The sequence below is a fragment of the Numida meleagris genome, chromosome 6 (genome assembly GCF_002078875.1).
Source record: "Numida meleagris isolate 19003 breed g44 Domestic line chromosome 6, NumMel1.0, whole genome shotgun sequence".
NCBI classification, from domain to species: domain Eukaryota; kingdom Metazoa; phylum Chordata; class Aves; order Galliformes; family Numididae; genus Numida; species Numida meleagris.
Window position 1 is genome coordinate 33,487,931 of NC_034414.1, and position 24,433 is coordinate 33,512,363.

Below are 24,433 nucleotides of genomic sequence, written 5' to 3' on the forward strand. Positions count from 1 at the left end.
CCACGCACAAACATTATCACCTTTTCCAGTGGTCAGCTCCTTCAAGCCACACCCCCAAAAAACACTGCTTGTCCTGCTTCTGCTTATGGATCATAAACAGAAGTACCCTGGCACGATGACACCCACCGCTCACCCCCCTAGATAATTCGCAGTTGTCAGTTAGTCTTATCACCCAAAAGGTCTCATGAAGCAAGTTTTGAGGCAAAAGAAAAAACAGTTTTTGTCTTCCACACCACCTCACTGCACTCACATCCACAGTTTGGTCTCCATAAATGTTCAGCAAACATCAATGAATGTCAGTGGGTGCAATTTTTTCCACATGGAGAAATTCAATGACACATCTTTGCTTCATATGCACTTCCATGTCAGATGCCATTGAGTCAGACATACATCTCTGTTGCATGATGTAAGAGAATGTTGTTGGGAAAGTTCAAGCTCTACTGCCATACTACCAACATAATAAAACAGGAAGTGCTCCTTCCAGACCAGCCATTATAGAACAAGACTAACAGGAGAACCCTAGTGTTTTTCAGATGCCTACACATAACTAATTTTACTTTCGTATGGTCTGGAAAAATAGAAGACACGCGCTTCTGGAAATGAGCTGACTAGTCTACCAGCAAGCTCTGCTGCTGCTCTGCTGCATGATCCCAGTTCGAGTCTGCTATTCCTAAATTTACTATGAATACTCTGAGTTTGAGATATGACTTTGCTATTAGGCACCTCTATGCCTGGAAAAAAAGGATCACGGCACCTGGCAAGCATAAACCCATTACCAGCTTGCTCTTATCTCTGTTGTTTGGATCTACATTGAATAAAAAGGGAAGGAAAAAAAAGAGAGAAATGAGAATCTGCCCTTTAAATCTGCCCTTGTGCTTAAGCTTCACTGAGGAAGTTTAATAAGAAGAAAATAGCCTTAATTCCTTCTATCTGTAGAACATAGTTTCTCATAAAAATAGGGGCAGAAGAATGCAAGTGATAAAAAATATCTTAACACAGTTTTAAAAGAGAAACACTATCTCTAAAAATCTCATTAGGATAAATAATACCTCATCTCACTAGGGATCATTTTTGTCATATTATATTGAAAATGACTTATTTTTCAGTCATTTAAAGGTATCTATTTCATGCCTCATGATGGAAAGCAGATTCCTTTTACAAGAGTCTGTTGCGCATGTGAAGCAATCATACAGAATGTTCTATCTTACATTTTTGGCAAGCTGTTAAACTGCTTCTGCTGAATCACATTTTAAAACCTTGACAGTGACTTAAATTACCACAGATTTAAGCTTTGCTCCTAACATACCATAATGTCATAACTCTGCTCAGCAAGACAGTGATGAGACTGTTTAAGCAGTGCAATGTACTCTCTGTGTGCATGTAGTCCCTCATCCCTCCTTAATAAGCATGTGAAGATATATATTGTACAAAACACAGCAAGCTAGGGGAAAAGCACCCCATTAATCTCTCCAGCAACTGGAGTGGTTTTTTTGTGATGAAATTTTGTTCTCTCTTTCTAATACAAACTGGCATCTGTTTCCTATCACTTTTTAGGTTTTACAGAAGAGATCTTTGGTAGAAAATTGCCCTTTCATTCTCTGCAGGTCATGCATTCTGCACAAACACAACTCCAAAATAATTTTCCTGGAGAAAAATACTCTAGAAAGAAACAATCTGCTCTTAGTATGTACTTGGCATTTCATTCTCTGTTGACTACTTTTTCTGTATTTGTCTAAACTGTTATAGAACAAAAAATGTATTTGCATAGCATATGGATGAAACCCTTTAGTTGATTGTTTACCCTATTCCTTATATACACTGATAGAGATGGAATAGCCTAAGAGTATAATTCAGGATTGCTTTTCATTCCTTTTTAAAAAATAATGTTACTGTGTTTGCAAACTTGTCCCCAACAACAATAATATTTGGAATTATGGATGTGTTTTGATTTTCAGTACTTTTACTGGGGAACTTTCTGCATACTGTGTCAATGACCTTTTTATTTAATCATTGTACAAGGTGAAAGTGACATGATTTTGATTAATTTTTAGATAAAGAAAAGTCTTCACTTACTAACTGGAATACTTCTCTGAATTTAAAATGTTGACCATTTGAGGCTGCAGTTATGTTGACATAAAGAAAGTCCCCTTTAATTCATTAATTCACAGTCTTACACGTCTCACTGGAAACCAGTTACCTGCAGAAAATTTTTATAAGGAAAGACAGAATTAATTCCTTACCTCCAACTCCAGCATGCCATGGCTCAATGTATGTATCCAAACATTTATTTGGCTCTGGCAACGGACCCTACAAAGACTGCATTTAAGCTATTACTAATCAGAACTTTGCAAAAAACCAATATTATTCTTCTTAATGAATGCTATTTGTATATTAATGCATAACCATTACTATGTAATAACTGTTGAGGGAGTCATGGTTGTTTAGTACGGAGTTGATCTTGAAGGAACTGCATATTGGAAAAAAAGTTTCTGTAGCAAGAAGTAGAACAAAGATGTAAAGATTGCAGCTGGTATGATTTGGATTTTTTTCTGCTAGACGTACATTATACTGACAGATGAAAGAAAAATAGCACAAGGCAACTTCTGCTAAAGTACAAGCAACAACAGAAGTATTCAGTGTTGGTAGGGAGTGCTTAAAATGTCAAGCCTTTATTACTGGTCAGCAGAGCTAAATAAATAGTAGAATTCATTCTTGAGAAGTTGATTTGACTCTAATCCAGGACCACAGTATTTATGTCCTGAGTATTTATATGCTGATGCTACAAAGAAGTTGTGCAGAGGTCAGAAGATAACAAAGTTCATAAAATTTAGTACAAATATTACTTTGAATATTTTCTGACAAAAGTTGTCCAGTTTTTCTGTTCATTTTTCTCCTTTTGGAACAGGTTTATACGTTCAAGGTATACAAACAATAAGATGTGATTCAATTTGTCAGTTGTACGTCATAAATAATAAACTCTGATCAATTTGCAAATAATCTACATTCAAAAAGATTTTCTTCTAAAATATACAGATGTTGAATTTCAAAACAATTCCAAGGAAATCAGGATTAGTTACAGTTCACTGGATGACCAAAACCAACTCTAATTGTAATTATTATTGCTCTTTAGGCTATTTAAGGACAAAAAAAAAAAAAAAAAAAAGAGTATACAAGATGAATACTCCTCTTAATACATCAGAAGTAACCAAAAACTAGGACATTAATCATTAATAATATTCTACATAATTTACAGTATTTCTTTTTCTGTGAAAGTACACTGTCAGCGCTTAGTCCCGTTAGTGAATTCTCTCAGTCATGGTAGCATCAAAATAGTAAGCCTTCTTTACTGTGTTCAACATACATCTTATATATCCTCCACTTGCAAGCAGTAAATCCACTCACGGTTAATTGGCCTTAAGTTCTTCCAAGCAACACTGATAACAAACAAAGGGTTCCTTAACTGTTCCAGATGTGACAAGATTAGCTGCGCGTACTAAAGAGGCATCCTGTTTACCCTTTAGCCCTGTCTCCTCTCTGTCTTACTTTACAGACTCCCAAGGCCTCATAGCCATAAGGTCTATCACAGAGTCTGTTGAGCTCCTTGGTGTTACATCTCCCCCCACAGTATACTATGGCATTATTTCACAGATAGAAGGATTGCTTTCAAAAACTACCCTTACATTCATAAAGGCTTGCACATAGAAGCTTTTGGCATGAAATGTAATGGAATTACATTTACTCCATAGGGATAATTCTGGATTAATGTTTTCATTTTTGCAGTGCATAAATGCATTTGAATTCAAGTTAACTGAAGCTCTGTAGATGATTTAGAATTGAACATTAAGAAAGCAGACTCAACTGTCATTCTGGATTAATTAAACTATAATATGAAGACAATTTATTTTGTGAATATCCACAATACTCAGTTTGCTTGGAACAAAAAAAAAAATTGTGAATATAAGATTTTTCTCTCAAATATCCTCCTCTAATCCTGTTTATTTGTATTAGAATCCCATTAATTCCTACAGAAGCACAGAAGTCTGCAGCTGTGCAGGCTTTTGACACAAAAATAACCACATTTTGACATGTTAAAAACAGATTCCACACATCTTTAGAAATTTGAGTAAAATTAAATCTTACTGTTTTTAAACTATTTCTGACACTTCTCAGCAGGTTTTTGAAATTCTGAATCTTGTTTTCACAAGGAATGTAGAACAGTGTTCCTAAAATTGTTAAAAATAAAAGATTTCTGAAAAAAAATACTTATCAAATCCCATGTAAGCCTGTCCTTTAATGAACATTTCAATAATGTGTGCAAGTTTTCTAACAGGGGTGCTAGGCATTAATTACATTGTTCTTATAGTAGCTGTATTAAAAACTAAATATTCCCACTCCAGAGAGAAACTTTGTATAAAAAAGACTAACTATCGAAGAGAAGCAGCTGCTCTTAAAAGGCAATAATACAGCAAAAACAAAAACAAGCAAAGAAAAAGAATTCAGAACTAAAGTGACTGTAATGAAAAAAAAAAACTGTCAGAGATTTAGAGGCTCCTGAGCTAAGTGCTGCCTGTGGTCTGAGACCATAAGGAGTTCTGAGTACCTGAACGGATCTGTAACCTTGAAACTTTTTTGAATCTCAAACTTTCTTAGATATGAAGTACTGACTGAAGGGTTAAGCTCAAAAGTTTTTGTTTGTTTCTTTAATGCATCCAGTTAACTGTATTATAATGCTCTTAGTCTCTGATCTATATTTACAAAACTACCTTCTGACAGACTAACAGCTGGATTTCAATTTCAAGCAGTTTGCAACATTTGACCCGCTCAGTGGATGAAAGTAAGGCTGTTGATGTGGTCTACCTGGACTTCAGTAAAGCTTTTCACACTGTCCCCCACACCATCCTTGTGGAGAAGCTGTCTGACTGTGGTTTGGATGGGCATATACTCTGCTGGGTGAAACACTGGCTGAATGGCCGGGCACAAAGAGCTGTGATCAGTGGAGTTAAATCCAGCTGGCAGCCAGTCATGAGCAGTGTCCCCCAGGGCTCGGTACTGGGGCTGCTTCTGTTCAACATCCTTATTAATGATCTTGATGAGAGATTCACCCTCAGCTAAGTTTGTAGACGACACCATGTTGGGAGAGAGTGTTGATCTCTTGGAGGGTAGAAAGGCACTACAGAGGGACCTGGATAGATGGGCCAAGGTAAACCATATGAGTTTCAATAGGGCCAAGTGTCGGGTCACAACAACCCCAGGCAGCCCTACAGGCTTGGGGAGGAGTGGCTGAAAAGCTGCCTGATGGAAAGAGACTTTGATGTAGTGATGGACAGTCAGATGAATATGAGTCAGCAGTGTGCCTAGGTGGCCAAGAAGGCCAGTGGCATCCTGGCTTGGATCAGGAATGGTGTGGTGAGCAGGACTAGGGAAGTAATCCTGCCCCTGTACTCGGCACTGGTGAGGCCCCACCTCAAGTACTGTGTTCAGTTTTGGGCGCCTCAGTACAGAAAGGACATCGAGGTACTGGAGCAGGTCCAAAGAAGGGCAACAAGGCTGGTGAGAGGCCTGGAGAATATGCCCTATGAGGAGAGACTGAAGCAACTGGGGCTGTTTAGTCCAGGGAAGAGGAGGCTGAGGGGAAACCTTATTGCTCTCTTAAAATACCTGAAAGGTGATTGCAGCAAGAGTGGGATTGGTCTCTTCTCACTGGTGACAGGTGATAGGACAAGGGGAAATGGCCTCATGTTGCACCAGGGAAGTTTTAGGTTGGATATCAGGAAAAAACACTTTACAGAAAGGGTTGTTAAGCACTGGAATAGGTTCCCAGAGAGGCAGTTGAGTCAGCATCCCCGAACGTGTTTAAAAACCATTTGGATGTGGTGCCCAGGGACATGACTTAGCAGTGGGTTGTTAGAGTTAGGGTAGTATGTTTAGGTTGTGGTTGGACTTGATGATCATGAAGGTCTTTTCTGACCTGAGTAATTCTATGATTCTATTCTATGATTCTTTTGGAATCTAGGTGACAATGCATCATTATTCAGGCCTGGATAATTTTGGTTTTATGTAGAATTTTTCCAGATTAAATAGGAACTATCTTCTGCTAGTAGGTCGGGGTAAAGGAGATCTCAAATAAGTTTAGTCTTGATGATAGTTTAGGCATATATATCTGGAGGTTAAGTTCAGATAAATTCCCCTTTGCCTTGAGCCTCATAACTACATATATTTAAAAGCCCGATTTTGTCAAATGTCTTGCACTGGTTGCTATTAAAGCAGAAATTATACCTGGCGGGTAGAGAAGATAATTTGGCTTGAGCAAAGTCATTCACTACATATTGATGTAAGTTTTCATGCAGTGATCTGAGATCTATTGTTGCAGTATTTGTTTTTAATGCCGCATAGCCTCACAGAAAAAAAAATAAAAATCCAACATTAGCTCTAAAATGTCCTAAGCAGCAGATCATACAAGGAGAAAAACAATGCAAAATGTGTTTTGCTTTTCCTGGGACCTCCCTTAGGAGTACTTTTTTTCACCTACCCAAAACAGAATCCTTGAATTTGGTTTCCATTGTTATTCTGACAAGATTCTGGCTCTTGCTGAGAACTTACAAACTTAAAATAAGAGCTGAAATCAAATCAGTTAAAAACATTACGAATTTGTAAAACAATAACTTTCTCAAACACTTGCAATGTAGTCATGGTATTTCTACTTTCCTTCATGTAACTAAATGATTAAAAGGAAAACATTTGTTCACACTTCATTTACATTTATTAAAATACTACTATACTTACTTATCCAAGCAATGCATATATTCAGGATAAATAAGTTCAATTAATTAGTAAAAGTAATTATTATTAAATTCATGAATTTCACACAAATCTGCACTCAAACCATATATTTATTTGTCTCTGAAACTACCTATTTGAGGAGCATTAATAAATCATGACTTTGAGGCAGTAGGGCAAATTCAAATTGATTTATTTTGAATACAGAAAGAGTAAACCATTTAACGATGTGCAGCTTATTTGTTAGCTGTTAGCATTCTGGAAAGGTGAAGCACCTCCCCTATGAAGATAGATAGGCTGACGGAGCCGGGCTTGTTCAGCCTGGAGAAGAGAAGGATGCAAGGAAACCTCATTGCAGCCTTCCAATATTTAAAAGGGGATTATAAAAAGGAGAAGAATCAACTTTTTACAAGGGTAGACAGTGATAAGACAAGGGGGAATGGTTTTAAGGTCAAGGAGGGAAGGTTTAGATTGGATGTCAGGGGGAAGTTCTTCACAGGGAGAGTGCTGAGGTGCTGGCACAGGCTGCCCAGAGAGGTTATGAATGCTCTGTCTCTGGAGGTGTTAATGACCAGGTTGGATGGAGCCCTGGGCAGTCTGGTCTAGTACCAGCTCTGGAGGTTTGTGGCCCCTGCCTGTGGCAGGGGGGTTGGACCTTGATGATCCTTGTGGCCTTTTCCAACCCAAGCCATTCTATGATTCTATGATAATATGTAATGTAGAGAAACTTGGAACATCATGTAGAATTGTGATCCCTCATGTTTAGGTAAGAAATTTGGAATAACTGACAACAGAGTGATCAAAACAAGTATATTAAAGCCATTTCATATTGAAGGAGAATAAAATGATATTGTTTCTATGTCCTACAGAAGTTTGGCTGCTTTTTATAAATATGCTGATCATGTAATCAACATGGAAGTGGAAGAAATATATAAATAAAAGGAAAAAACAGTGTGTCAACGGTTTACGGGTGTTTGGCCCAGTTCCGTGACGAAGGGGACGGGGGATCCACGGGTCCACACCCCGGGAAAAGGGAAAAGGGAAAAAGGGTAAGGAGATGGCTCTGAGAGCAAAGAACAGCAGCAACAATCTGAGGAGAAACAAACTAATTTACTAAATAAAATATCGGAATGCAAAACAACACACTATAATACAATATAATTACAATTTAAGCTGATAAATCCAATACAGAGAGAGAGAATGTCCCAAAATCAAGGTAGGCCTTACTCTACTACCGACGATAAGACGGCTGGAGAGCGAGGTGCTGCCAAGACGAGAGACGGCGGAAAAAGGGACGAGGTCTCGTGATCTGCAAGTTTTTATACTGCGAGCTTTTATCTTTTCCCTCCGGCTGGAAAATGGTAACAGAGGAGCAAAGTACCGTGGGGACTGTAGTAGTCCTTCTCTTCTGAGAACCAGGTATATCCACTACATGATGTTATGATGTGGAGTACCAATAACCGAAAATCACAAAACCATGACACAGTGACAAAACTGAATGCATATAAATTACTTATAAAGAATAAAATATATTGCGTAAAGCTATACCAGTGCAAAGTGTTTTATGCTTGCTTTAGATTGGGATTTAAGTTCAGTGATTCCTTTGACTTCCACATATTTCCCCCCTATAACATCGATTTTTATCCTGACAGAGTATAGCTGAGCTCAGGTTATCTTGTACTGATCCCTTTCTATACTCAGTTTATATGAACCCCATCATGAAGAATCTAAATAGATACTTGGGCTTTCTGAGTATTCTCATGCACTTATAATAGACACAAATTTTGTGAACAAACAATATAATGGTAGAGATAAGCACTGGAAGAACTACGTTTCTAACCCCAGAGGAAGATGAACAAGCACTGCTTTACAAGAAAAGTACGTGAAGATTTAGTACTTTACTGTATTGTTGAAAAAAAAAGTAATGAAACAATCAGTGTTTTTCCATAAATGCAAATGTATGTTTCTCAAGAAACACAACATCAGACATCACCTGCTCCTAAAGTGCTATGACAGAGAGTGGAATCTCAGGAGTTTTATCAACAAATTACAGTATATTTTTCTATATTGTTATTTGTTATTTATATAGCTCTTGTTGTGTAAGAGAGTACATTGTTCTGTCAGATTAGGACAGAATACCTAAGATAGCAAGCATCTTGTACTTTATATGACAGGGGTGGAGGAGAGAAGGGCTCTATACCACCTGTTCTTACACAAAGCCTCTAACTGGTATATGTTAGACAAAGCCTTGTTTACAATTTCTGTATCTTCTGACTTCTCATACAGGTTAGGTGGTCACTACTCTAGCATCAGTTGGATTAGCTGATCTTCCACAATTAATAATATATTTACTTGCAGGAAGCTGTTCAGATGTTGAGTGACACAGCTGTATACAGTAGCAACTGGTGGTGATGAGTTTTGGTAAATATGTAAATAAGCCTAGATCTGTATTGCTGTGGAAGTTTTATTGCTTTGCTCAGAATGGAAGTAGTATAGTCAACTACCTTACGTAAAGTGAAAGAATGGCAGAAATGGTTTAGACAAACGGTCACATCACTCCTATGCTACATCTGCAATACTAACCTCTGACTATTTTCATGGTGTGCCCACAATGGGAACCAAGTTCTCCCACTCTGTAAGCAGTTTCTGAGTCATCATCGTACAGAAAATATGTGATAACATCTCTCTGGATTGAAAATATCAGCTAAAAGGACTAATCACTTGCAACATAGATATCGTGAATGTTACCAATGCCATGCGCAGATATTAGTTTTATGCTTGATTCCTTTGTAAATACGCATCACTGAAGAAGAAGGAAAGATTTGCAAAATAACTTCGTCTTCCATTCCAGCAGGCTGGGCCAACTAATTGTTACTATTTAAGAGACACAACTTTTCTGCAAATTCTTTGCACAAACTACATACAGCTTTTGGAAAAAGAATTACATCTTACTGCATTAAAACAGAATTATTTCAGACTGCTGAGAAGACAAGACTGAGAATTGAATAAAATGCTTTCAGCCTTTCAGTATTAGTTATACAATGAATCCGGCAAATTAAAAATGAACTGACTCAGCATTGAATTTATATATTATAATTTATGTTGTAACAAGCAAAATATACCAGATGACTGCAGTAATTGATGCTGATGAAGACGTAATCAGTAACATATACTTAAAGTAGCTTCCATCTTAAAGGTAGGTTAGTGTTTTTTCTTTCTCTTAACACTTAGATCAAACAACAGAACTGAGTCTAGCACCATTACCTGCACAAAGGGAAATTATGTCTCGTCACTTCTCCCTTCATGATCTATAATGATAAAAAACAGTTGTGTAAAGAGACAAACATTTGTGTGTTTAATGTACTCTTAACAGAAACACATAACAGGAGGGAGAGAAGGAGAAGAAGGAAAAAGGAAGGGAGGAAGGAACAACCTAAGCTTTTTTCATTGGGTTACACTTGAATTATCATAGATTTTTTTTTGTAGGTTTCTGTTATTCATAGAGTATTTAATACACTTACTCACTTAGCATTAAGGGCACATTTTCCAGTAAGTACCTTGAAGGGTATAGGTATATACTTACATAGGTATGCATACACATATACACCATTACATAGTACCTCATGATTATGTTTTTCTAAAATAAGATGCATAAACGTCTTTTTGTGCCATGGTTCATGTGTTTTATCTGTTTTAGAAAAATCTCTCAAAATGTAAATCCCTGAAGGCTTTTTTAAGCCAAGCTTCTTGAAATAAAAGGAAGACATGTAACTTTCTAACTAGCTCATTTTGGCTCAGGTTTTTTGAGACAGATGTTACAAATGATAGTACTTGTCTGTTCTGGGCCTCAGCATGGAAATTATTCACTGCAGCAGACAGTCTTTCTATTTTACTGCCAGTTACGATCTTGTGAGTAACACAGCACAGTGCTATGATTAGTTTTTGTTTTCACTCCTTCCTGATTATGGTAGGACTGGAACAGAATGATAAGGATATTCCTCTTGATAAATCTGATTTTGAGAGACATCTCTCTTTCTATTTCTTTATTCACCTGGTTTTGTTAAATTAATCCAGCTATTAGCTCAATCAGTCCTTTAAAAATAATTAAAGAACTCAACTACCTCTTGTTCTCTTCAGGATGCTGTATTACTCTCAGATCCACTGCAACACTCTCTTGACTAAGGTCTGAAATACATGGGACAAATACATATTAATATCTTCCTCAGTAATCTGTATTATTAGTTTTCTCTTCCCTTTCTGTGCAACACGCATGATCTCTTTTGCTTCAGTATGGGCTATTTTATGAGGATTTTTTTCCTCTTTTTGGTGGGGACACCAAAGACTAAGCAGCATTTAGATGGCTTTTGTTGTTGTTCGTTCTGTTCTTATTTTTTTTACTGATAGCAGTGGGATTTTTTTTAGTGCGCAATACAGTTTAAATAATACTGAAGTCTGTGTCATATTCCTACTGAAGCACATGTAGCATTTTCTGTAATATACTGTGTATATTCAGAACACTTGTCTCTGAGACTCACATAATTCTTCATAGTCTATTAGTGATTATATACAAATGCATAGTAATTTAAAAGTCATTAGCAAATATGACCTTGAAGGCATCCCTTTTACTGGGGGTAGAGGGGTGGGGAAGAGAAATTACTTTCCTCATCTAATGGATAATGATTTTCTTTAGCCTAAGATTATGCAGCAAAAAAAGTAACAGGCAATGGCTGATTTGGCAAACACAATTCTGGTCCCATCTAAATTAATCTAACTTAAATTCTTTTAATCTACTGCAATAGAACTAGGACTTCAGCCCAACTCTTCTAACTGCTGAAACTGTAGGCCAATTATAAAACAAGCCAGTGAATTACTGTGTGATGGTATTGCAATATATATATATATTTTCAACTGGAAATATTCCCTATTATGTACTAAAAGCATTTGGAAAAGCAACCCCCATGATATTTATTATAATAAACCCAATTGCTAGGTTAGTGTTCTACCACCTGCACAAACAAGATGTCAAGGGTGAAGTTTTTAAAAGCACTGAGTTTTTCTCTATTTTTTTTTTTTGTTTGTTCAACTCAAAATGAACTTCTAGGCAGAGATGCATAGAAGTTTTACGCTATCAAATGACTTTCAATATTACGAAAAATTTTTTTTTTTTTGCTTTACAGTATTTAATTAAATTTAAATGTTGCAGGACTCGTGGTAATAATTTTTATATACATCCAGAGCAAGTTTCCAAACCTGTGAAGAGTTTAGTATAAGTTACCAGTTACTTGGCTGAATGAAGATGCAAGTCTTACTACTAGGAAAGCCAGAAATTAAAAAGTGTTCATTGCTCTAATTTTCTATGGCTTTGTCTTCCTTCTAACTCCCTGAAGCCCTTGGAATTTTGTTATTAGGAATTCTGAACATCTGCTTGTATTGCAACACATATTTTCATGTTGCTTTGATATAGATCAGGGAACAGAACAGCAGTGTGTCTATAGCATTTGATCTCAAATCTATTAAGCCATGTCTTCTAGAAGCACAACTATCACTATTTAACAAATTAGAATCTTGAAAAAAATCACAGGCTTCTTTGTGATATTGTGAAGCGTGGCTTAGAAAAGGAAAAGCTAGAGGGTATGTGCCAAAATACTGTAAAAAGTGTTCTGACAGTTTTATTCCACTCTCTTTCCTCTCTGCCTTCAAGAAATCCTTCTTAAGTAATGATCTTTTTTTTTCCCCTCTTCTAACTGAGCTCAACTGTGTTACTTCCTGAGATGTAACTGAGAGGAGCTTTATGCTCGTTACAAACTTTCACTATCATGTGGTAAGACAAATGCCTTATAGGACAGTGGACAATATCAGTATCTATAAAAGCTAACTATTGAATAAGTCTCTTTTCATTCCAAATTCTTCCCAGCATCTCCACTCTCTTTTAAGGCTTAGAAAAATGCTGTATTTTCTGTGATATACAGTAAAAATACTTTTTTCTTTTTCATTCTCCATTTAACATTGTTTGAGCACATATTAGTATGTATCAACTGTAATATAGAAAAGATGCCTTACATTAGTGGTTCTGTCTTTCTATTGCAGCACAGTCATTCAATTTATTTAAAAAAAAAAAAGAGAAAAGCACACCATTTGCCAGCTCACTTTTTATTTCCATTCAGATTTGATAAACACTGATTAAGATTATGAATTAACTCTAAAATCCATACTATTTATAAAACTGACAGGAAATAAGCTAAACAAATAGTTGCCTTGTTTTCCCTAGCAACAGCTATGCACAGTAATAAATGTCACAATGGTTTTAAAAAAGGATGGTTCGTGTTTAGGTTTAGTTATCAAAATCTCCAGCAGTTAGGCTGACAGCTTTTGAAATACATAAACTGTTTCTGTCCTTTTTGTTACCATAGCAACTGAGTGCTCAAAGCTTCAGTTCTGCACATAAAACCAAAAAAACCACCCTCTCAGAACAGGATCTGGAATTGTCTGGAACAAAAGAAAAATAGGAGGAAATGAGAAATAAACTACACTGAATCCTCTTCTACCTCCCTCCACCCCCTCCCCAGTATGAATAAAACCTAGTACCAAGCATTCTCCCCTCCTTTTGATTTTATAGATGGCTTTCTCTTGACTTGGTGGGTGCTTTGCCTTGGACATTTATCTAATTGAAGGCCAGATCCTTTCATTGTCTAGTGCTTTCGGCAAGTAAAACCCTCACAGTGGCATTTATTTAGATGATCACTGTGTTCAACTTGAAATGGCATTTCACTAGAAATACAAGCTTGTTGTATTTCTTCTTGCATTACAGCGTACTGCTGTTCATATCACCAAGAGTCTGTAGCTGTTTATAGGTTTGTTTTGCTGAAAAACCTATTTTATAGAGGGATGATGTTAGCTTCAAAATATTTTGGTAAGGTTCGCCATGAGGGAGAATATTTTACCAAACTGAAAGAGATATTCATGCATATGTGGAAGTATGTTTAAATATTCTGCAATTGCAAAACATTCAGTGGGAACAAAATTAAAACAGAAACAAGAATGCATCCCATGGCTAACATACATTGTACTGGGAATGAGCTGTAGTTTATATGACTGTTTCCAACCATAATCGGTTTTGCCAGTTTTCTCCTTTAAAAGAAAAACAAAGAGAACAGCCCTGGATAATTCATCCCCAACAAACAGAACTATCAATGCACATTCAACAAATGCAAAGAAGTGATCGCTTTCAGCTATTGAGGAATGACCTTAGTGTTTTCTAGATGTGAAAATGAGCAGATTTAGTATTGCTGATTTGTCATGCAGATATAATATGTACGAGGGAAAAACTACAATATGAAATGTACAAGCATCTTAAGTGCAGAAATAGATTAGTATGAGCACTCTATTCTGCATCATTTCTATTACAGAATGAACTTAATCTTCCCGTAATCTCTGACAAGAGGGGCAACAGTTTACAGTCCTTTGTGAGATGACATTATACTTGTTTTCAGCTGAACAGTTCTTGATTTCCATTAGGCAAATGAAAGGCATTAAAGACAAGTTGAAAGGCATTGAAAAGAAGTAAGAAGATTTTGTTTCAAGGGCTCCGCTCATCAAAAATATAGACTCTAATATAACAAATACATTCAAAGTACTTGCATATAGAATTGCATATGGTATTAATACTTAGAAAAAATAATTTAAAATAGACCGCAGTTGAAGCAAGTTCTTAGATTTTAACCATATCATCCTGTGATCCAGGACCCTAACTGTTGTCTCAGTGGTCCACAACTTTGCTATTTCATCAACAGCGTCAATAACTGAATTAGATCCAGAATGATCCCGGAAGATGAAACAAAGCAATGTCACTAAAAACCATATCACTCAGTTCATAAAAATGAAGGGTTCTTTCTTCAGAACAAAGTTGCTTTTATTCCAGCCAGTGCTGTTTATTGCAGTACATAAAGCATTTTATTAGGAAGTTTTGTTTGTGTGGTTTTTTGTTTTTGCCTTCTGTGTCTTATGTAGGTAAATAGCAAGGCAATGTTTATGGCAATCTAACTTGCATACCCCAAGAAGACATTAAGGAGAAAGCCATTGTCACCTAAACTGTCTCTTGAAGTAATCGTGTGGACGTATGACTGTCTCTAATCATGGAGAAATTTAGCATTTGGCTGTGAACCTGCCATTCTAAGAATTATGGTAGTACTATTGTCATGCAGAATTTTAATAGGCTAGTGGTACTGAGCTATAATCTCTAGACGTAAACACATTTTCTCTCAATTATTTCCTAAAAATTCTTTTTGTGGACTTCCAAATTCTTTTTCAAAGAAAAACCCTCTTCTTCTACTTTGAGAAATGATAGAACATCATTTTTTTCTTCTGTTTTCATTTTGCTGTTGTTTGTTTTTCAATTGGAAAAATAGAGTTATGTTCTTTTTCTTTTACAATTGTAGAAAATAGTTAAATCAACTAAGAGAAATAGATCTACCAACAGTTCAAGCTAAGCATGGTTCCACATATTTTCTAGTGCAGAACTAAGCCCACAACAGAAGTACACATGGAAATCATTGAAGTAGCTTAGTTTTGGAGAAGTAAACTGTCCACTTAACAATATTGCTCCAACATGTGAGTTGTGATGAAACATTATTATATCTGAACGTGATTAATATCAGAAATGACTGCTGTTTTAACAGATGAAAATTTTGCCTCAGTAAAAGATTTTTGTTTCCAAGGAGTTCACAACACATAAGAAACAAAAAGACAACAGGATATGTCTTAATCAAATAATTCTTTCCCATCTGTTTTAAGGTAGCACTTGCTTTCTAAAGCTATCACACAATTCATGATGCTTTTAAGTTTCCTTCTGCCACAATAATCGTTTCTTCCTGATTTTCTACACTATCAATAAATATTTTTTCTTTGGTTGTAAAAAAGATTCTTCATTATCATTGCCAGCCCCCCAGTCATCTATTACTAAATTATAGCTAGTAATGAATTCAAATATACTGTATGGTTTCACATTAATTTAAACTGTATGGTCTTTTTCAGAATTTTGTTAGTAGCTCAGTTTCAGGGAATTATCTACCTTATTTCTTTTTTCTTATTGCAATATAATGCAGACATGGCAGACAAAGAAAATGCTTCTTTTAAATGGCATTTCAGGCAAGTTTGTACTTGTTTCATATTTCAAACAAAACTGTAGTTATATTTAATGGAAGAATTCAAAGGACAAAATAGTCCTCTTGTTACATCCAATGACTCTGACTGCAAAAGATGTCTTCAAACAGCAAGCTATATAAATGCTCATAAATGACCACTGCAAAAAAAAAAAAATGAAACATATACATGAACAAAAATAAGGAGACTAGCCACATCCTTACCCTATCCCTCCTCTGATTCAACTTGCTTTTCTACATAGAATCCATCTGTACATCACACAAGATAAACAAAAACAATTTTTAAGCATTTATACCAGCTCAAAATGACCCTACACTCTAATATTACTCTCTTCTTCAGTTATTTTTGTAACCACTCCCCAGTGTTATTTCTTTTAATTTAAGTAGCTATTCTGCAGTCATTTTTACGTATTCCTATGTTTGTAATTTTGTAAGTTAAAGCAGTCAGAGATACAGAACATGCACATGTCTATGTTCTCATAATTATCGTGTATTGGGATATTTTAAACGATCTGCATGTATAAGATAAGCATAAGAATAAAAGTGGTCATTATGATACACTTCTATAGCACAGACAAATTTGTATTTATACAGCATCTTCATTTTAAAGTTCTTGCTGAACATGGGACCTCTGCAACAATAGAAGAGCAAGGAAATGTCAGCTATTTAATTATGTTGGCTCACAAGGTCAGAGATAGATACTGGTGGTATAGCAGTAGAATTTAAACCTCCCTACCAATATTTCATCACATTTTGTTGCCATGCAACAGATAGCAGAAGAGGAGCAGCCTGAAAAATTGATGTCTGGCACTGAAGCGCCTGTGAAGAAAAGGTGCATAACTGAATGCCTCCATGCAGATAACATTGCATCCATTGACATTCATCAAATCTTGCTGAACATTTATGGAGACTAAACACAGATATGAGCATGGTGAGGTGGCAGGTGGTACATTTCACCAGAGGCAACAGCAGATGACCTCCACAGGAGCAGTTTTGTTTTAAAAAAAGCACAGCATGCAGGCTCCTGTTCATTCAGTGAAAACACATTGCTAATAGTGGTCACTACACTGAAAAAAAGAGCAAATTCTCAGATAGAAAACTCTATCAAGTAATATTATTGTGGTCTTGGTATCTGTTGTTGTTCCCACAGAAATAAATAGGAGGCATTACTTGCAGAGTGAACAACATAATATAAAAAACAATAATAAGGAAAACTATATGCCACTGAAGTTAAGAATCTTCAAATCAGAAGAAATATGTATGTAAATTACCATTTTTGTTTACTCATACTCTTACATCTGTTTGATGTTCATTCTGAAAAATGCAAGCATTTATCAAGGAATACATATACATATCATGGATCTGAAATTAGCAAGTAATAGGGTATATAGAAGGGTGGTATTATTTCAAGTATTAGAATCAAAGAGGTTTCACTTACACAGTTGGAAGAATTGAGATTTAGCACACTGCATAATAAGCACATTTAATTAACACTCTGTTCTGCTCACAAAGAAGTAAAACTGCTTTTGACAGGTTCTCAGCAATACCAGGGAAAGTAATTGCAGGTAGGCCAATAACAAAGTACAGAAAAAGGAGCTGAACTCACCCAACTGGCAAAGAGAACCACTTCTTATACACCACTCCTCAGAAAGCAGCCTAGGTCCAAGAGATGCTAGCTAGCCATTATATGAGCCCAAGGTGGCTCCACCCTGGGTCCACCCTTCTGGTTAAATGGGGAGCACAGGTGCAAACAATTTGCCTGTGCCTCCTGGGCCAGCCACATTCCTTCACCAGGTGCTCAATCACCAGTTCAAGCTGTGACCTAACAGTTCCCCTACACACAAAAATTTCCACTAGAGTGTAAAGTTGCATCATTTGTAGTAAACAAGATCACCAGGAATGCTGGTTCACAGTAGTGCAAGCACACCATACAATTCCACAGTTAAATACCAGTAAATCTTTATGGGGTAAGTTGAAACTGAAATTGGACCTCACAGAAAAGACCATTGTTTGCTTCTTTTCAAACAGAATATGAGATGAAACAGCTCTAAGTGAAGAGCCTTGTCTTCTCCGGGCTGAACTGCCCCAGATCTCTCAGCCTGTTCTTGTAGGAAAGGTGTTCCATCCATTGGATCATTTTTGTGGCCCTCCTCTGGACATGCTCCAACAGATCTATGTCTCTCCCATACTGAGGACTCCACACCAGGATGCAGTACGCCAGGTGAGGCCTCACCAGTGCAAAGTAGAGGGGCAGGATCACCTCCCTCACCCTGCTGGACACACATGTTTTGATGCAGCCCAGCGTATGGTTGGCTTTCTGGGCTGTGAGAGCACTTTGCTGGCTCATGTCCAGCTTGCCATCCACCAGTACTCCCAGGTCTTTTTCAACAGAGTTGCACTCAATCCTTTCATCCCCCAGCTTGTATTTGTAGCCTCAACTCAGGTGCAAGACCTTGCATTTAGATTTGTTGAACCTTGTTCACCTGGGCCTACTGCTCAAGCCTGTCTAGGTCCCTCTGGATGGCATCCCATCCCTCTGGTGTATGCTTTGAAATGTTCCAATGATAATAATAGCCACAAAAAAAACCCTTGTATTTTCATTAAAAAGAAAAAAAAAAGCATACACAACTATAGATGCACTGTTATATTTTTACTGTATGTTATATTAATAGGACATAAACAGAAATTTCAGGAACTTGTCATTACAGTACAACAAATCTCATATTTCAGCTGTGTGACTGTGTACATGCTTACACAGGAAACAATCACAGCATACGTAAAGCACTAATACACAGCACTTGGAGGAAAAAAGATACTCATCCTGACCAGGATCTTTTGTGGGAAACTGCCTCTAACTCCAGTAGAACCAACTTGTCCTTGAAGGAAGGCAGTTTCTGATCTAAGTAGCGGAGGTTCAACCAGTTCTCAGTTGATATGAATTGGTCAGTGAGTATATATGCAGTCATTCTACACCTACAGTACAAGTTTAATATTCCAGAACATCTGAGTTCATTGCAATATTGTACACAGCACAAAATGGTGTGTGAGGCAGGGTCCACTCCTGAGATCTCCTTTGGAAAAAGGCATGTCAAGTTAAAAAGGTTGTTACCAAAAATATATCCTATCCAGAATTATAGAAACACAGAATGACTTGGGTTGGAAGGGACCTCAAGGATCATCAAGTTCCAGCCCGCCATGCTGCAGGCTTCTTCAGGCTGTCCTCATAGGAGAGGTGCTCCAAGCCTTGGATCATCTTCATGACCCTCCTTTGGACTGTCTCCAAAAGTATTTCTGCATTAGGGTCCCCAGACCTACATGCAATACTCAAGATGGGGCCCCACATGGCAAAGTAGAGAGTTAGCCCTTGACCTACTGGCCACACCTCTTTTGCATGGGGCCCAGGGTACCACGGACTTCTAAGTCCTTCTCAGCAGGGATTATCCTGACCCAAGTGCAAACACTTGTCCTTTGCTTTGTTGAACCTCATTAGGTTCACATGGGCCCACCTTTTGAGTTCATCAAGGTCTCTCCGGATGGCATCCTTTCCTTCTACTGTATCAGTTGCACCACTCAGCTTGGTGTCATTAGAAAACTTGCTGAGGGTATACTTGATCCCACTGCCTATGTCACTGATAAACATGTTAAAGAGTACTGGACCCAAAACAGACCCCTGAAATGAAATTAGTGATGGATTTCTTTGCTAAACTTACCCACTCTGCACTTAAGTGTTCTCTATGTGCATGTTTGACACTGATATTTAAGCAGTAACACAGAAGAAAAAAATAAGCTGGAAAGGCAAGGAGTAAGACATTTTACAGTCTTAGATCTGTGCAGTAAATGACACAAAAGAAAACTGATTAAAATTTATCTTTTTTTCCCCAGAATCAGAGAATGATTGAGGTCAGAAGGAACCTCTCAAGGATATCTGGTCCAAGACCCTTTCTCAAGCAGGTTTGCCTTAGATCAGGCTGTCCAGAACCATGTCCAGATGGCTTTCCTCCATGGATGGAAATTTCACAGCCTATCTTGGCAGTCTCTTCCAGTGGTTAAAATTAGTGATCCAATTGACCTTGTAAAAGGTGTTTGAAAATGCATGCACTTGAGCATCCAGATCTTTATCAAAGATGTCACCTGTACTAATTTTACTATCTCCCATTTATTTACTAGTTTTTGTTTGTCTTCTGTATTTTATTTGCTTAGACTGTTCTCATGAATGCAGATCCATTCAGAGCAGTTTCACATAAATAATGACTTTCTTTGTTTTTCTGTTTTATTAATGAAGCTTTTCAAAAAACAATCTGAACCTACTACATGAGATTAGTATATAGAGTCAGAGGAGATAATCAATAACTGCTTCCCAGTTTTCATTTAAAGTTATCACTGAGTTATGCATGAATGCCTATGCATAGCAGTCTGAAAGATGACCACAAGTAAGCATTCCTGAGAGTACTGGTCTACAAGAATATGCAACAGAACTGGTCTTAATCTGATATGAGTGACAAAATTTCACTATAAGAAAATTGAGACTACGTAAATCCAGATTTATTCCTTGCATTCTATACATGAAAATTCAAAGACTTGTTTTTGACACCCTGCCTAGGTTTGAATAGGAGGATTTTAAAATGGATTTTCAGTAAGCATAGGAGAACTGGCTAGTTTATCCTTGTAAAAGAGAAGTTGTATTTGTTGAGAATGCACTGTTCAGATTCACAAAGAGTATGCCCTCAATTTCACTGCACTATTGCAGTGTTCATTCAACTGATGAAGTTCTCAACTAAAGGGCAGCATACACTTTGTTCTAAGTTACTGTTGGAATGAAAAAGCTGACAGGGGGAAACTTGCACAAAAGACATTGTGCTGTTAAAGTTTGCTCAAAGCGACAGTTGTCAGATCTCTTTGAAATGAAATTGAAAAGGAAAAGCCAATTTTCTTTGATGACAAAGTTCAGCTCACTTTGTGTGCTGTACCTATCTAATTTACTTCCATGTAAAAGAAATTTTGGCTGGGTCTAAAATATAGTTTATACTAGTACAAGCATAGATCACAGTATTTCATTCCATTTTGCATCATACTTATAGGCAATAAATAAAAATGAATTTCTTCTATTAAAAAGAATAATAAGTGTTATATTTTTACTTTTTTCTTTTGTCCTATGAAATGTGATTTTTATGGCCTTGACTTAATTTGAAAATATAATTTTCAACGTTTTCTTTATTCATATTTTTTTTTGGCAATTAATAAAAAATAGGATTTGATATATTTCAGGGGTGAGCTGAACTCCCAGAAAGCTTAAGCAATTGTGGGAAGATGTAAATATTAAATTGAGATAAACTGTAAATAAAAGTTCCTTATATATTTTGAAATACATTCCAATGCACATTGAGTTCAGATAATAGTAAAATATAAATATATGATGATAAAATGTAAGCTACAATGTATATATTAGTTATAAAATTGTATAATTTGTATTAATATAATTTTGAAAATATATTAATAAAACCTGCTTTGTGCCAAATTTAATGTCTGGATACAGAAGACTTGGGTATACAGAAAAATAATTGGAAATGTGTCATTTTTATGTTTCAGAGTTTCTTAGGAAGGTTGGTTAATTGTAACAGTCTACAGGATATTTTTATTTCTCTGTTTTTCATGGAAAGGGCTTTGTCCTGCTATGGTACTAGTTAATCTTTTGAAGATAAAGACTTGAAACAGGGACTAAATTCTTGAATCTATTATCTACAGCAAGAGCGATATGCCTTTGTCACTGTATTTTTAAGTCTAAAAGTACCTCATTCCACTTTCATAAAAATAGGATGCCTCTTAAATAAAAGGATTCCTCTTAAAATAGGAAGACCTCTTTAATCCATGTATCTTTTTAATTTTTTTAAAAGTGCAATAATTAAATTGTTCTGCAAAATTATCTTTTTAGATGATCTTTATGCAAAGAAATATTCCTTTGCCAGTAAGAGCAATTTAACTACCATTTTAATGTAGCTGTATACTGATCTACAGTCAGATTTCTAGTTTTTGCATTTCCTTCCAGCACTGTGAAAAGTCTGTGCCAAGCTTTCTCAGTCAAAACTTGATCAGAATGATCAGCAACTGGATCTAGGAATCTGTGTAAAGTACAGTTCAAATTTGATAATTCAGAAACAAAATCTAATTTTCTAGTTGAAATTTGCTTTGCAAAGCTGACTGAGAAGTATAGTTCAGAATGGACTGAGCTGGGGAGGGATGGTCCTCAGAAAGGGTGATGATCTGCTGGTCAGTGACTAGAGAAACTTGCTTTTCTTGTTTATCTTAAAGTAACACTTGCATCACATTTTATACTTTATGATTGCAAACTGTTTTTTTTTCCTATTGTAACAAATCTTGAACTTCTATAATGCAAATAATCTTACACAGATGAAGTGTAATGTAATTGCCTATTCAAAGAACCTGACAGAGGTAACCATTTCTTTGCCCCACAGGGGAAACCAGCAGCAGAAAAAGAATTTGCACTTAGTGCAATGCTCGCAAGCACCATCAAAATTAGACTACCTTTCTCTTCCTTCTTTTTATTATTTTTTTTTGTACATAAGACATACTGAGAGCTGAAGATCTTTAAAATATTCTTCACAGCTTAAAAGATAAGTAAGTTGAGTGTGTGTAAATCAAAGCAACTGTGTTTTCCTACAAAGCACTGAAAATGTCTCCAGAACTGTTGCCCAAGGAATTCTTTTGTTTTATTGGCACCATAAGGAGTGAGAACTGTTTCCTTTAAGGGATGATTATGTATCCTGGAGAGATATCAGAACACACATTTGTGTCCAGAAACCTCAGGGTTTTGCACATGGGAGTAGAATATGAATACAATTAATTACATATATTAAAAATAAACTCTATTTTAGTAACATGCTGCTGGGAACTGGGAATCCCCACCATCACCATCACACACGCACACTGGTTTTTCCCATGCTTATCCCAAAACTAAGTATATTCAGATCCTCCTTTGCTGCCAGAAGCAGAAAACATTAAACTCAACCTCTTTCCAGTGAATGAATCCTGGCCAGTTGACATTACTGCAAAAGTGTCAAAGTGGCATAATAGCAAAGAGGTTAAACTTCTGCTTAGTTTACAGGCTGGCACACAGATGAGCATCACTGCTATTTCAATTATTGGTGAACCAATGGCCTCTTCTGGGCATGAAAGAAACTGAAGTGTGTTTAGTCTTGGAAAATGCAACAGCACTGTAAAACGTGTTCTGAACTAGTCCTTGTTTAACAAGATTGATGGAAATAGAGTTCTGAAAGATCGACATACCGATTATGTCACTGTAATCTTGCAGTGAGTCTGAAGGCTGGAAAAAAATATGCAATTTCAATAATAGCATTTTTTTCTGCTTGTTAGAAAAAATGTATGTTTTTAGAGAGGAATGATGTATAACATGATATTTATACTGCACCACTTGGAAGAGAATTATTTTTGTGGCATGCTTTGAGCAGTTAAACTTCAGATAAAGGATGGGGACCGAAACTGCGTCTGAATCTCTCTGATATCCTGGAAGTAAAGCAAAACAAGAGCATTTTTCTAAAATTTATAAAATATATTACATGAATTTAGTGAGTTCAAACTGTAAGCTTCAAAAAGTTTTTTAAATAATGAAAGCTGATTTGCAAGATCTATATCTATATCTATATATAGATATATATAGATGCTCTTGAGAGCATATAGATAAAGACTTTTATATAAGAGCATCTTGCATATATATATATACGGACATAAAACAAGGAACCTTGTGCATTTATGCAACAGCAGCTTTCATAGAATCATAGAATTAGCTAGGTTGAAAAAGACCTACAAGATCATCTAGTCCAACCATCCACCTACCACCAATAACCCCACTAAACCATGTCTCTCAATGCTATATCTAAATGCTTTTTGAACACCTCCAGGGACGGTGACTCAACCACCTCTCTGGGCAGCCCATTCCAGCGCCTGATCACTCTTTCAGAAAAGTAGAATTTCCTAATGTCCAGCTTAAATCTCCCCTCATGCAACTTGAGGCCATTCCCCCTCGTCCTGTCACTAGTTACAAGAGAGAAGAGGCCGACCCCCAGCTCACTACAACCTCCCTTCAGGTAGTTGTAGAGAGCGATAAGGTCTCCCCTGAGCCTCCTCTTCTCCAGACTGAACAATCCCAGCTCCCTCAGCCACTCCTCATAAGGCCTGTGCTCCAGACCCCTCACCAGCTTTGTCGCCCTCCTCTGAACACGCTCCAGGGCCTCAATGTCTTTCTTGCAGTCAGGGGCCCAAAACTGGACACAGTACTCAAGGTGGGGCCTCACCAGGGCTGAGTACAGAGGGACAATGACTTCCCTACTCCTACTGGCAACACTGTTTCTGATACAAGCCAGGATGCCATTGGCCTTCTTGGCCACCTGGGCACACTGCTGGCTCATGCTCAGCCGAACATCGACCAATACCCCCAGGTCCGTTTCCTCCACACAACCATCCAG

General features: G+C 36.8%; 1 long non-coding RNA gene across 3 annotated transcripts in view; it reads right to left on the minus strand.

The window, feature by feature from the left end:
- LOC110401720 overlaps window positions 8,147–24,433 on the minus strand; it is a 56,314-nt gene continuing 40,027 nt past the window's right edge. The window contains exon 6 of one of the 3 annotated variants that reach the window (XR_002440556.1): window positions 8,147–13,263. This is a non-coding gene — a long non-coding RNA (uncharacterized LOC110401720). Of the gene's footprint in view, window positions 13,264–18,572; window positions 23,475–24,433 lie in introns of those variants that run through there. The other 2 variants (XR_002440557.1, XR_002440555.1) reach the window with 2 other exon arrangements.